This window comes from Mirounga leonina, unplaced genomic scaffold (genome assembly GCF_011800145.1).
Source record: "Mirounga leonina isolate KUSES-001 unplaced genomic scaffold, KU_Mleo_1.0 Mir_82, whole genome shotgun sequence".
NCBI classification, from domain to species: Eukaryota; Metazoa; Chordata; class Mammalia; order Carnivora; family Phocidae; genus Mirounga; species Mirounga leonina.
The window spans coordinates 36425598-36431151 of NW_023270825.1; positions in this window are offsets into that span (position 1 = coordinate 36425598).

Here is a 5554-nt window from a genome sequence, read left to right on the forward strand (position 1 = left end):
CCTCAATGTGAGACAGGAGTCCATCAAAATCCTAAAGGAGAACACAGGCAGCAACCTCTTCGACCTCGGCCGAAGCAACTTCTTCCTAGAAACATTGCCAAAGGCAAAGGAAGCAAGGGCAAAAATGAACTATTGGGACTTCATCAAGATAAAAAGCTTTTGCAAAGCAAAGGAAACAGTCAACAAAACCAAAAGACAACCGACAGAATGGGAGAAGATATTTGCAAATGACATATCAGATAAAGGACTGGTATCCAAAATCTATAAAGAACTCATCAAACTCAACACCCAAAGAACAAAGAAGCCAATCAAGAAATGGGCAGAAGACATGAACAGACATTTTCCCAAAGAAGACATCCAAATGGCCAACAGACACATGAAAAAGTGCTCAATATTGCTCGGCATCAGGGAAATCCAAATCAAAACCTCAATGAGATACCACCTCACACCAGTCAGAATGGCTAAAATTAACAAGTCAGGAAACGACAGATGTTGGCGGGGATGCGGAGAAAGGGGAACCCTCCTGCACTGTTGGTGGGAATGCAAGCTGGTGCAGCCACTCTGGAAAACAGTATGGAGGTTCCTCAAAAAGTTGAAAATAGAGCTACCATACAATCCAGCAATTGCACTACTGGGTATTTACCCCAAAGATTCAAAAGTAGGGATCCAAAAGGGTACGTGCACCCCGATGTTTATAGCAGCAATGTCCACAATAGCCAAACTGTGGAAAGAGCCAAGATGTCCATCGACAGATGAATGGATAAAGAAGAGGTGGTATATATATACAATGGAATATTATGCAGCCATCAAAAGGAATGAGATCTTGCCATTTGCAATGACGTGGATGGAACTGGAGGGTATTATGTTGAGCGAAATAAGTCAAACAGAGAAAGACATGTATCATATGACCTCACTGATATGAGGAATTCTTAATCGCCGGAAACGAACTGAGGGTTGCTGGAGTGGGGGGTGGGGTGGGAGGGATGGGGTGACTGGGTGACAGACACTGGGGAGGGCATGTGCTCTGGTAAGTGCTGTGAATTGTGCAAGACTGTTGAATCTCAGATCTGTACCTCTGAAACAAATAATGCAATATATGTTAAGAAAAAAAAAAAAAGAAGAAGAAGAAGGTAGCAGGAGGGGAAGAATGAAGGGGGGGAAATCGGAGGGGTAGATGAGCCATGAGAGACGATGGACTCTGAAAAACAAACTGAGGGTTCTAGAGGGGAGGGGGGTGGGAGGATGGGTTAGCCTGGTGATGGGTATTGAGGAGGGCACATTCTGCATGGAGCACTGGGTGTTATGCACAAACAATGAATCATGGAACACTACATCTAAAACTAATGATGCAATGTATGGGGATAATATAAGAATAAAAAAATTAAAAAAAAATCTTGAAAAGGAACAAAACTGGAGGACTCACACTTTCTGATTTTACAAAACTTATTACAAAGCTGCAATAATCAAAACAGGAGACATAGGTCGTGGAAAATTAAGCTAACTCATTATTATTTATGTGTGTAGAGTTGCTAAATCAAGGAATAGCAGTATAAGCAATTGGAAATGTGGAGCAACCACTAAGAGTTTAAGGAGTCCACATTAGCTAAAAGTAGTCAAAAAGGGAGAGAAGAGAGTGATCCTGCAGAAGAAGCATAGCTATCTTTCACCAACGTCTCAATGCCTGAAAAATAGGTCAAATAAATAGTGAGCATTCTTTTTTCAAAAGCTCAGTAACCCAGACCATAGACAACCTCAGCGGCAGATTGAGACGTGCCTGCTGGTATAAAAGGGGCTCTCTGACGCCAGAGTAATTACATCATGGAAGGATAAGGCAGATCCAGGTCAAGCATTAGGGAGCAACACATTGAGCTCACATCCCCTTAAATATATAACTTTTGTCTTTGAGCTTTTAAGAATGCAAGGGTCGGGAATTGACCTGTGTCACTGTTTACTGTGTCCCAGATTAGAAAGAAAGCCGGCACACGTAGCCTTCTAGCTTGCTCGAATGAGGAAATGTGCACATCAGATGGTGTTAATTCGTTAGGCGTTTCCGGGCTATTTCACTGACACAAAAAGAATATTATCACTGTTCCACATCACATTGCAGCACCTGGAGTGCCTCAGACAATAGTGAATTCACACAAGGAGCCCTCTGAAGGGTCAATGATTGTGACTGAACATCTGAAGGATCAATGATTGTGACTGAACAGATCAAGCCTGGGGAATCTCAATGGCAAGCCCTTTCCTTGTGAGAACTGAGGAAGAGAGAGTCTCTTTAGGAAGCCGGGTGCTGGCTGCGGGAGGGGCCGCATGGGGGGTCTGGGAGGAGGCAGGCAGGAGACACATGGAGAGGAGATTTCATTATCCCTTCCCCGGCCTCTAAATCGGAGGGCCCAAAGGTCACAAGACATCGTTGTGGGGGTGTAGTCCTGCCCCCTTATTATTGGTAGTTTGGTGAGGAATTATCACAGAGGGAAACCTCTGAAGATTCATAAAACCCGGCATGAACAGTTTAGCTCAATTACAGCAGTGGAGAGGGAAGGGAATGCTAGGCAGAAGCATTTTAAAAGCTCATGAATAAAAAGCACATCAGGTTTGGAGGCTTTGTTTTCATTAAGAAGTTGCACGCATCCTTCCATCTTTGCTGCTGGTTATAATAGAAGAGCCTTGCAGAAGAGTGCGCGTGTCGTACGTGAACAGCTCATTTGGTTTTTGCTGATTTATTTTTAAGGATAAAAATGAGAAACCAAAGTGAGAAGTAGGGGACAGGTTGCTGCCACCATCCAGGGATAAGTGGCTTGAGGCTCCCATGTACACCTGGTGGCCAGGTGTGGCTGCACCCCTCTGGAATTGTCTCCATTCCTTGAAGGACCAGTCAAGATGGCCTCAGGCGTGAGCCCTGTGGGGATGGTCACAGCAGCTGTCATCCTGCCAACTTCGTGGTTATAGCCAGCGACACCTGGGAAGGTAGTAAAAGTGTTCAGGTCCAGGTCCAGCCATGGTTTTCCCAGAAAACTCATGGTTTGTTCCTATCCCATGACTCATCACTGACTCTGTAAGTGAAAGAAAGCCTGAAGGAAAGCCACTGGATTGTTCTGAATATCAGGTCAGGTCACTCCCCTTCCTGAAACCCTTCTGTGACTATGTGATATGTTAGGAATAAAAACTAGACTCCTCAGCATGGTCTATGAGGTGTCAAGTTATTCTAGCACTACCCAACTCCCTGAATTCGCTCCTGCTCCTCTCCTCTTTTACTCACTGATCACTTATTATCTCCACTGGCTGCCATCCTCTTCCTGGGCCATGCCTCAGGGCCTTTGCGCTTGTTTCCTCTGCCTTAGGTACTTTGTATTGATAGCTGCTTCTCATTTTTCAGTTCTCTACTTAAATGTCACTTTTTCAGTGGACGCCCCTGACTGGCCTACCTAAATAAGAGTCTCTTCTTCTGAATCATTCCCATCTCATTGTCCTATTTATTTACTGAGTAGCTTCCCACAGCTTGAAACTACCTTTTATTTATTTATTTATTTATTTATTTTCACTTACCTCTTGACTACCTCCCTTTCTAGAATGTCAACTCCCTAGGGACAAAGACTTTATCTGCCTCATTGATGGCTATAACCTTGCCCCTAGAATAACAGTCCTGGCACATTGCTAGTGCTTGGTAACTATGTATTGAACAAATGAGTAAGTGAATAATATGCATAATAAACATAGCCACTAGGCTAAGGTATTTGCAAGGAGTGAGCCTTTTTCTTTGGGAGCCTCCATGGGGCCTTGAGCATGGAGGTCTGAGTGTTGTGCTGTACATGTAGACATCTGGAAAGCCCAGGCTAGGTTACTAAAATCTGTATTAGTTATCTATTGCTGTGTAACAACTTACCACAAACTTAGAAATTTACAAGATAACATTTATTATCTCATAGTTTCTGTGGATGAGGAGTCTGGGCCTGGCTTAGCTGGATCTTCTGCTCAAGATTTCTCAGGAGGCTATGTTCATTCTCAGGTTGTGGTCTGATCTGAAGGACTGCCTGGGGAAGGAGCCACTTCCAAGCTCATGTGATTGTTGGCAGAATCCAGATCCTTGCATTTATAAGACCAAGGACTTCAGTTTCTGGCCCTGGCCATCAGCTGGGTGTTGTCTTCAGTTTCTAACTGGTTGTTGTCCAGAGGCTATCCTCAGTTTCTTTGCGGGTGGGCATCCCCAACATGGATGTTCGCTACAATGAAGACAGTAAGGGAGAGAGTCTGCTAGCAAGATGGACATTTCGATCTTTGTAATGTAGTTACAGAAGTGACATCTTATTACTTTTGCCATTTTCTAGTTTAAAGCAAATCTCAGGTTCAGGCTGCACTCTAGGGGAAGAGATTACACAGGGTATGAATGCCAGGAAGTGGGGACCACTGGGAGCCATCTTTGAATCTGCTCACCACTGTCTGCCTTCTGGCTCCTAATGGTTTACTCTCTTCTGTGTATCCCTCTGATACACAAAATACATTGACCTTCTTCCAAGGCGACCCAAGAGTCTCAAAGTCCAGAATCTCATTATCTAAATCAAGAACTACACTCTTTGTGTGAAACTCCCCTAGATTTATCAATTTTTAAAACTAGAGAGACAAGTTATCCACCCCCTGCCTCTGCAACCTGCAATTGTGGAATAGCTATAGACATTTCAGTTTAAAAGGGGAAAATGGGAGGTACAGAGGAGTACTGGGAATAATTATTCTTGGCTCTGTCCCCGGGGTTCTTGATTCCATCCTGCCTTTTTAAATGAAAGGACATGTTTGCAGATTAATAATCCCATCAGCCTGCTTCCAGCAAGTAGGATTTTGTGAGTCCAAATACCTCTTTTCTTGGTACAATTTCTATTCCTCTCAGTCCAACCTGGCAGTGTTTTTGCTGAAATAACTTTCTCAAAAACTTTATGGATCTTCCATGGATTTCACTGGGGTTCATTTCATTCAACAAAAGCCACAACTTACAGATCTTTTTTAAGCCCTTCTCTACCTTGTGCTCCTGCTGAGATGGCTTAGGATAAGGCTCCTAAACTTCCACTAGCCCTTTGATTTGATTAAGAGGATCTGTGAGACATACCCTTAATATCTGGAGAGGACCCTTTATGTGATTCTGCTTTTCTGATCTGTCTTGAGATTTTAACAAAAGATTGGACAGTCACACTCTTGGTTTTTGTCTCCATGCCACATTTTCCCGACAGTGCAAGGAAGCTATTCCTTAATTTCAGCATCATTTGCCATCTGAGAAGTCTAACAATTTTCAAAATCATTAAGTGCTTTTCTTTATATGATGGTTTTCCCTCAATTTATCTGTCTTTCTGTGCATTTTAATATAAGCAGCAACAAGAAATCAGGTGGTGCCTTCTTCACTTTGCTTGGAAATATCTGTAGCTAATCAAGGCCATTCCTTACATCTTCAGCTTTCCATTTAACTGCAGAAGACAACTTTGCTAAGCTCTCTGCCACTACATGGCAAGCATTTCCCTTTCTCCCATTTCCAGTAACATGTTCCTTACTTCCTTCTAAGACTTTACCAGCA